Here is a 10,565-nt window from a genome sequence, read left to right on the forward strand (position 1 = left end):
TAAGCAATCGATATGTTCAAAAATTGTAATTGATATTCTAAAAATTGTGGTTTAAGAAGTTCAAGAGTTACTGCGCTCATAATAATTGAAACATGAAATAAATTATTTTCAATTTTCAAAACATGGAAAAAGCCTTGAAACTTTTTTTAAAGGTTGCATATCTTATAAGCAACAAAAATACGGTCGAACTTTTTACCTCACAAAATTCTCGTATAAAACCTGCGCGATTATGTCGCGCTTTTCCACCGCAGCTATTGGGGGATCGTGATCGTCGAAAAATTCGTGTTGATTATTTCCTAATTCTTCAACATCGATGAGGTCATTGAGTTCGATACATATGTTGTGCAAGCAACAACAGGCTAATATGATTTTTGATGCATAAGCCACGTTTTGTAAATATAAATATTTTAACCTCCGAAAACGCCCAATCAGAAACGCAAATTCTCTCTCGATTATTTGCCTTGTTGCATGCACTACTAAGGTGTAGTGTGTTTCCCATTCTTGGAAACGATTGTCCTGCCGATACGGTGTGAGCAGGTAGGGCAGCAATCCGTATCCTGTGTCCCCCAACAAATGGGTTTCATTCGGGAAAAATTGTTGGTAATTTTGATTAATTTGTTGCGTTAGATCGCAAAGTGACAACACTCGAGCATAGTGCACACTCCCACAACACGCAGCGTAAACGTAAGTGAACATCCTTCGATCGTCGCAAATACCCAAAATATTAATGGAATAATAAGTTTTAAAATTAAAATAACTCTGTGGATATTCACTTGGTGCACTTATTTGCACATGATACCCATCGATGACACCAATAATCCCTGGATGTCCAGCTATTTGACGAAATTCTCATTCAATTCGATCAAAATCTAGTCCCGTTGGCCAGCGAATGAAGTCTGCAACACGCGCAATCAGAGCATCAGTAACGTTCGTCATGCAATCCCATGCGGTTGACATCGCCATACCAAATCGTTCAGCAATCGATCTACAAAAAATATAGTCAAATTAAATTGCTTTTATAATTTATACTTAAAATTTCTTTGAATTATTTTAGGCACATTTTTTGTGAACAAACCATAAAATCAGTAATTAAAAGGTCAGAGAGACAAAAGTTCAAAGACAGATTTCTCTCACTAAAAAAAGTCCATGACAAATAAAAAGAAATGCTCGAAAACATATTGTTTATAATTATATCGTGATTATTTTGTCGATAATTAACATTTCGGGATATTTTAAAGTCTCCCAGGCAGAAAAGTCGAAGGTGTGCCTGTTGTTACCACCTGCGTGAAACCGAACCAGTGGTGAAGTCGGACTTTAACCTGTAACGGAACTGTGGTACCAGGCCGCATATTAAACAATGACCGAATCAGCACATAAACTTGCAACAAACTTGCATCAAACTTGCCATGCAAGTGTGCACATCTTGCATGGCAAGCTTGATGAGAGTTTGCTGCAAGCTTATGTGCTGACTGGGGACCGGCAAAAGCATAATATTAGTACTGTATGCAATTTCGTTTGCAAATTACGGTTTGAAATTTTTATTTTATTCAATATTTTTTTAGACTTTAATACCCCAGTCCTTAGTTTTGAGAAAAACCATTACAAGATGTTACAAACCAAAAATTTATTTATTTAAATTTTATTATTTAAATCGAGCTTTTGAGATGGCCCTAAATTTTAGTTTGGGGGAGGCACCAAGCTGCCAAGGTCTGAAGGACCTTGTTTAATTTTGTGGGGACGTTATCCTACTTTTAAAAGTTACGCTCTGCTTCGTTGTTTTTCTTTGAATGATTGGTTGAAAATCAATTAGTTATGGTGTTAAAGCAAAAGGAGTTCAGTTGAAAGGTAAGTAAAATTTAGTAATTTTATTTATATTTGTTCTTTTATTCAGGAAAGAAAATATTGTGGTTAACAAGTGAATTTAAAAGTTTAATACAAAATAGAGTGGTTAATGTTGAACGATACAGAATTTACTTACGACTACCGACGTCAGCTAGAGATATTCTTGTTGTCGTCGGGCAAGAACGCTTTTAATTACACTTAACTTGGTTGTCTTTACAACCTATTGTTCGAATTTTACAGGTTAAATGATTTGGTTTACCCGAATAAAAGTTTTTAACACTGCGTTGTGGGGCCACTGTAACGAAACGGCGCAGGCGCTACATGCACGGACTGGCCGGTTATTTATTAAACAAAATTCGATGTAGTAAAATTCATTTACTAAACCGAATTTCTCCCGCTACAGCTCTCACGTGGACTTCGTCGGTTAGAAGACTTCTATTTTATTTTTCGTCCGCCTTTCGTGTTATACTTTCAATCTAAGTTCTACACGGGGGTCCGACGCGCAGACGGGCTAAGTCGCGGCGTTCTTGAGGTCTCGCAACACTTACCAGGGGTGCGTTCACGTAACTCTCACCCTCACTCTCACCCTCACTCTCACTCTCACTCTCACTCAAAAATTTTTCTCTCTCACCCTCACTCTCACTCTCACTCTCACTCAAAAATTTTTCTCTCTCACCCTCACTCTCACTCTCACTCAAAAATTTTTCTCTCTCACTCTCACCCTCACTCTCACTCTCACTCAAAAATTTTTCTCTCTCACCCTCACTCTCACTCAAAAATTTTTCACTCTCACTCTCACTCAAAAATTTTTCTCTCTCACCCTCACTCTCACTCAAAAATTTTTCTCTCTCACCCTCACTCTCACTCTCACTCTCACTCAAAAATTTTTCTCTCTCACCCTCACTCTCACTCTCACTCAAAAATTTTTCTCTCTCACTCTCACCCTCACTCAAAAATTTTTCTCTCTCACTCTCACCCTCACTCTCACTCTCACTCAAAAATTTTTCTCTCTCACTCTCACCCTCACTCTCACTCTAAAATTTTTCTTTCTCACTCTCACTCAAAAATTTTCCTCTCTCATTCTCACTCTCACTTAAAAATTTTTCTCTCACTCTCACTCAAAAATTTTTAACTCTCAATCTCACTCTCACTCTCGCTCAAAAATTTTTCTCTCTCACTCTCACTCAAAAATTTATCACTATCACTCTTACTCTCTTTCAAAAATTCTTCACTATCATTCTCACTCTTACTAAAAAAGTTTTCTCTTTCACTCTCACTCATAAATTTTTCACTATCACTCTCACTCTCATTCAAAAAATTTTCTCTCTCGCATTCACTCTCACTCAAAAATTTTTCTCTCTCACTCTCACTCTCATTAAAAAATTTTACTCACTCACTTTCACCCTCACTCTCACTCAATATTTTTTCTCACTCTCACTCAAAAATTTTTCTCTCTCACTCTCACTTTCACTCAAAAATTTTTGACTCTCACTCTGACTCAGAAATTTTTCTCTCTCAATTTCACTCTCACTTAAAAATTTTTCTCTCTCACTCTCACATTAAAATTTGTCTCTCTTACTTTCACTCAAAAATTGTTCCCTTTCACTTACAATTTTCAGCTAAACTAAAAAATTCCCTTTCATTTCAATTCAGAAAAATTTCACTCGGACTCCCACTCATAATTTCATTTTCACTTTCGAACAAAAATTTTCACCTTTACTCCAACATTCACTATAATTTTTTCTCGCACTTTCAAATTGAAATTTTTTTGTTTTCACACTCACTTTATCACTTACGCTTTCAATTTTATTTAAAAAAAAATTTTTCTTACTTAATCTTACACTCTTACTTTCCCTTTTACTAAAGTTTTAACACTCTCTGATACTCTCTTTCTATTTTACTATTTAATATGAATATACATACCTTTCTTTGTCTTCGTATAATGTAACAGTATATACTCATATAAACAATAGAATTTAACGCCATTAAAAATAACAATTTTTAATTCAAATAAAATTGAATTGATTCGCAGTTATGTGACGAATTATTAATTTTAATATTAATCGTAATTAATAATAATATTAATTTTAATAATACAATAAAAAATTAAATAAAAAAATACTTAAATAATATTAAATAAATTTATAATAAACTTGTGATTACTGAAGCTTATACTTTTTAAAAAAATTTCTATTGACAGATGTCAAAAATTAAATTTCAAACAATAGAAATGTCATAATTTATAAACATTTTTATTAAAATTTAAAATACAAGAAATTTGTAATAAAACTATTCATAGAACAAAAGATAAATATAAATAAAGTAAAGATAAATTAAAGAATTAAATAAATTTAAGATGAACGGAGTAAATTATTTTGAGCTTCTAGAGCAACAGCAATTCGAAATAAAAAATCATTTAATACGGGAAATTGTAGCTTATTTGTAGTTTCCTTTGCCACGTGGCGATTTTGGAATTACAACTATACACGGTCAATATGGTGCTTCTATTAAAATTTTAAGTTCAATTGTTCAAACACTTAATATTCAAAGCTTTGTGGGGTCGCTTATTACAAATATGAAGTTAAAATTCAAAAATTCAAAATGGCAGATCCAATATGGCCAACGATTTTTAAAATTCATTTAATTCACTTGAAACTGTTTACTCGGGGGTTTTTGGGGTCTCTGATTACGAAACCGTGATTAATTTTTCAAAATTCAAAATAGCGAATCCATTATGTTGGTCGATTTTAAATACAATTTTATCAGCTTTGCTGAAAATTTTTTACTCGAGTGTTTTTGGGGCCGCTGATTATGAATAAAAAATAGTTTTTTAAAATTCAATATGTCCGATCCAATATGTTGAACGATTTTTTTAAAATTAATGGAATTCGCTTAAAAACTTTTTACTTGGGAGTTTTTGAGGCTGCTGATTACTAATCCGTGGTTAATTTTTTAAAATTGAAATTGGCGGATCCAATATGGCGGATAATTTATAAGATTTTACTTAATTCGCTTAAAATTTATTACTCGTGGGTTTTTGGGGTTATGATCACAAATTCGAGGACGGTTTTTCGAAACACAAAATGGCAGGTCTAATATAGCTTATGCAAAAATTAAAAATTGTCAGATTTGTCACGAAACTTTTTACTTAGAGATTTATGGAGTCGCTGATTACGAAAATGAATTTAACAATTTCAAATGGCGGATTCTAAAATTATACAAACCAATTTTATAACAATTTAACAGATTTGATTGACACTTATGACTCGGGTATTTCTGAGGTTACTGATTACAAATTTGATGTCAGTTTCGTAATCGGCCACGCAAAAATGATAGTGAAAAATTTTTGAGTGAGAGTGAGTGCGAGAAAGAAAAATTTTTGAATGAGAGTGAGAATGATAGTGAAAAATTTATGAGTGAGAGTGAAAGAGAAAATTTTTTTAGTAAGAGTGAGAATGAGAGTGAAAAATTTTTGAATGAGAGTAAGAATGATAGTGATAAATTTTTGAGTGAGAGTGAGAGAGAGAGAAAAATTTTTGTGAGAATGAGAATGAGAGAGGAAAATTTTTGAGTGAGAGTGAGAAAGAAAAATTTTTAAATGAGGGTAAGAGTGAGAGAGAAAAATTTTTGAGTGAGAGTGAGTGTGAGAGAGAAAAAATTTGAGTGACAGTGAGAGAGAAAAAATTTTGAGTGAGAGTGAGAGAGAAAAATTTTGGAGTGAGAGTGATTGCGAAAGAGAAAATTTTTTAAATGAGAGTGAGAATGATAGTGAAAAATTTATGAGTGAGAGTGAAAGAGAAAACTTTTTTAGTAAGAGTGAGAATGATAGTGAAAAATTTTTGAATGAGAGTAAGAATGATAGTGATAAATTTTTGAGTGAGAGTGAGAGAGAAAAATTTTTGAGCGAGAGTGAGAGTAAGATTGAGAGTTAAAAATTTTTGAGTGAGAGTGAGAGTGAGAGAAAAATTTTTAAGTGAGAGTGAGAATGAGAGAGGAAAATTTTTGAGTGAGAGTGAGAGTGAGAGAGAAAAATTTTTGAGTGAGAGTGAGGGTGAGAGTGAGAGAGAAAAATTTTTGAGTGAGAGTGGGAGTGAGGGTGAGAGAGAAAAATTTTTGATTGAGAGTGAGAGTGAGGGTGAGACTGAGAGAGAAAAATTTTTGAGTGAGAGTGAGAGAGAAAAATTTTTGAGTGAGAGTGAGAGTGAGGGTGAGAGTGAGAGAAAAAAATTTTTGAGTGAGAGTGAGGGTGAGAGTGAGAGAGAAAAATTTTTGAGTGAGAGTGAGAGTGAGAGTGAAAAATTTTTGAGTGAGAGTGAGAGTGAGGGTGAGAGTGAGAGAGAAAAATTTTTGAGTGAGAGTGAGAGTGAGAGTGAGGGTGAGAGTGAGGGTGAGAATGAGGGTGAGAGTGAGTGTGAGAGTTACGTGAACGCACCCCAGGCTAGAGCCAGGAGATGTTGCTCGGAAGAGTCAAGAAGTTGTACTGCGTTTAATTAGATTTTGTGACTAGCCTCTAGTCCTTGCCTTCAGTGTCAAAATTCCTGGGCCCGGTGGGAGTTGCAATTCTGCTGATCTTTTTGATTCCCATGCAGGCTCCGTGAGAACGGAAATGGTCTGTTAATATGAGACATTTCTGAAAATTATTTTAAAATAATTAAATTAAATTATAATTTACTTAACAAAATTATAATTTAATAACATAAATTACAATATTATTTAACAAAATTATAATCCAATTTCATTATAAATAGTGCAATAATTTATTGCAATTATTACAACCCATATACAGGATAGCAAGTAGGTTGCGTATCCAATTGTGACTATATCCATATCTATGACCCATGGTTTTCCGTTAATTTGTTGGAAACAAAGTTGCAACAAATGTGTATTAAATAAAAGAGTCTTCTGCAATTGGGCATATAATGTTCCAAGGCAACATGCGTTCGCATATAATACCGGATCAGCTGTTGGAAACGCACGTGCTTTTGTTTTGGTGCTGTGTTTACAACTTGCGGGCCCGGAGGGGTGAAGAAAGGTTTTACGCACAGATAAGGCAGCGAGTAGAGGCAAGCGTTGCGCGTGTGTGTTAGTGCCCGTAGCACGACGAGTCCCATGGTGGTGTGAGTCTTGTAACCGAGAACCCACGAGCGCACTGTAGTTTATGCACGGCTGTTTCGTGTCCGTGTGTGTTGCGCTGGTCGTCCCCCCACATATACACCACAAGCGGTGAGTTGTATATGTTCGAATGTATATTTTCTTTTTTTTTCTTTTGCATTTACAATTACATATATATTTTTTTAAATATAATTCCTTTTGTATTCGTTACATCATTTTCTTATAAAACGTAGTCTTGTTCGCGCAATGTTGCATCTCGACATTTTCTTCGCAACATTGCTGCAGCAAATACGCGTGGTGCTTGAACGAGGTAGATGACTAATATTGCAACTATGTTGATTTTCGCCATGATGCTTCACAACATTGTTACAATGTTTCCAATAATAAAAGACATATGTAACGATGATAAAATAGATATGCAACCTTGCGACAGTGATATTTTTCGCTATCTGGCTTCGTAACATTGTCACAAGGTTACCCTCTAGAGACATTTTTAAAAACTTAATTTATAATATTTTATATTTGAAAGAAGGGTGCCGAGTAAAGAGTGTTAGCGAGCTGCCGACGGTTCCTTATCAGGGTGTCAGGTATCCGTAAACAAGGTATAACAAAATTTTCTCATTTCTTAAATCTATTTTCCATTGAAGGATTAGTCAGTTAATACATTATGGCAACACAGCGTAAGCATGGTGTTTCTTATTGTATGACGAATCCTTAATACGTTTACAAAGGTTTAGTTTCGCATCCGCTGTAACTCAAAGTCGTCGACGGCAGTTCGCGAAAGAGTTAGTGCAAAGAAGGATATAAATGTAATGTAATTGTAGTTAAACGTTAAAGGGACTTATTATTTGAGTTTTATTTTATATTCTCAACGAAGGAGAGACAAGGAAAAGAAAACTGTAAATAAAGCTGTGAACAAAAACTGTGGAAGAGAGTGAAGTGCTAAAAGTCTTCTTTTCCCTCTCTTTTATCAGGAAGAAGTATACAAGTGATTGGGTGGAAGCGCTGTGACATACGGATTGCCGTTGGTAAGTTTTTTTTTACATCTTGTAATTGTTCCTTTTAGAGCATAGAAGTGTAACATAAGTATTGAAGTTGCGTAAAATTAATTTTTTTTTAAATACAGAAGCTACAGCAGATTTATTGACTTGTGTTTTAAAATTATTTTAATAAAAAAATGGTTCTCAAAGCATTGTTGATTTTCATTTGTTTTACAAATTTTGACAAATATATTTTCCATGCTGTAATGAAAATAATTTATTGAAACTAATTACACTGGTCGACAAAATTTAGGTTTTTTTTTGCCACAAGAGTAAACGATGGTGATTCTTATAGGATTTTTGACGTAGATTACGAATCTGTAAATGAAATTGTCCCATCACGTCTCAATTTTGAGAAAAACGGGCTCAAAGTGTCAAAAAATCGCATTTTTGGCACTTTTTGAAGCACTATAAAAAAAGAACGCGACGTGATAAACGGCTCAAATATGGCTTAAATAAGAACTAGTACCCTCAACTTTAACCTCCAGAAGCAAAAAACCATGTACCAATAACTCAAAATTGTGGGCAACATTTTTTTACCGCGTGCGCGTCCAGCAGATATTGTTCCCACGATAAAATGAAATAAATTGCTGAAAACGTCGTCAAAGACACAAGATCGATTTAAATTAACTTCAAATTGGTTACTCGGGGGTTTTCGGGGTCGCTGATTACGAATCTGATGTTAGTTTTTAAAAATCCAATATGGCGGATCCAATATGGCGGACGATTTTTGGAATAACTTAACATATTAGTCTGAAAATCGTTACGCGGGGGTTTTCGGGGTTGTTGATTACGAATCTGATGCTTAAAGATTTTATGGTTTTTTATTAAATTGAGTATATAAAAAGTTTTGAGATTGCAAATTATGAATTTGACTTAAAAATTTTTAAATACAAGATAGCGAATCGAATTTGGCGAGCGAATTTTTAAATAGTTCTTGATTTTCGCAGACTTTAGTAATTTTAGTAATTATTTTCATGCCTCCACGTCATTTATAAGAGGAAACCGTTTTTTTTAATAAAAAATGGTTACTAGGTTTAAAATAAATTTAATTAATTTTTGTTATATTGTCAAACAGATTTAATTAATACGGCGTGAAAATGAAAACAACAGAAAACATCAAGCTTCATTTTTAACGTCTACTTTTTTCGTCCACAAAAAATTAGAAACAAACTGACAGCGAGCTCATCAATTGAACTCCTTGAAAATGTAAAAGAAATAAAATTAAAATCCTTAATGGTGCAAAATAAACGAAACGTCACATTTTTATCTCAATAAAGTTTTTTTTATATTGGATTAGTAAAAAGAAGGTTCATGTAACTGCGTAAAAAAGAAAAAATTAAATTATTCATTAAATAACTCCTTTCAAAAAAATTTGTAGTAATTTAATAGTCAAGCCATGTTAGTTCCGCCATATTGGATTCTGAAAAACTAACATCGGATTCCTATTCAGCGACCCCGAAAACCACCAAGTAATGATTTTCAGACTAATATGTTAAGTTAATCCAAAAATCGTCCGCCATATTGGATCCGCCATATTGGATTTTTAAAAACTAACATCAGATTCGTAATCAGCGACCCCGAAAACCCCCAAGTAACGATTTTCAGACTAATATGTTAAGTTATTCCAAAAATCGTCCGCCATATTGGATCCGCCATATTGGATTTTTAAAAACTAACATCAGATTCGTAATCAGCGACCCCGAAAACCCCCGAGTAACCAGTTTGAAGTTAATTTAAATCGATCTTGTGTCTTTGACGACGTTTTCAGCAATTTATTTCATTTTATCGTGGGAACAATATCTGTTGGACGCGCACGCGGTAAAAAAATGTTGCCCACAATTTTGAGTTCTTGGTACATGGTTTTTTGCTTTTGGAGGTTAAAGTTGAGGGTACTAGCTCTTATTTAAGCCATATTTGAGCCGTTTATCACGTCGCGTTCTTTTTTTATAGTGCTTCAAAAAGTGCCAAAAATGCGATTTTTTGACACTTTCAGACAGTTTTTCTCAAAATTGAGACGTGATGGGACAATTTCATTTACAGATTCGTAATCTACGTCAAAAATCCTATAAGAATCACCATCGTTTAATCTTGTGGCAAAATTTTGTCGAACTGTGTTATTAATTATTTATTAAACTTTCGGATTATAAATATAACATAAGAATAAATTGAGATAATAGTTTATTACTTTTATTTCGCTTTATGAGTTCAAAAAAAATACACAAATGTCAGTTACGCATATTTTTAGATGTAAAACAGTTTTATAAATAAAAGTAATAATTCGCAATTTTTTAATAAGTACCAAATATTTCCAGTTTAACAGGTTAATGAGTTTTACCAACCTACAAGCCGTAAGGACGGTCGTCCGGACATCCACAAACTTTACAATGACTTGGATAGCCAATACTTTAACGGGGAGTTAAAACAGGCGGGTTTTACCGTGGGCTGGGGGCAAAACATGAGGACGACTTCCGGGTACACGGATACGAGAGAGAGACTTGTACGCATCAGCTGGGAGATTCACAGCCTCCTACCGGAGGAAGACCTAATGGCAACGTTGCTGCACGAGAT

Source organism: Leptopilina boulardi, unplaced genomic scaffold (assembly GCF_019393585.1).
Source record: "Leptopilina boulardi isolate dan_hultmark-lab unplaced genomic scaffold, ZJU_Lbou_2.1 LbouV2_373, whole genome shotgun sequence".
NCBI classification, from domain to species: domain Eukaryota; kingdom Metazoa; phylum Arthropoda; class Insecta; order Hymenoptera; family Figitidae; genus Leptopilina; species Leptopilina boulardi.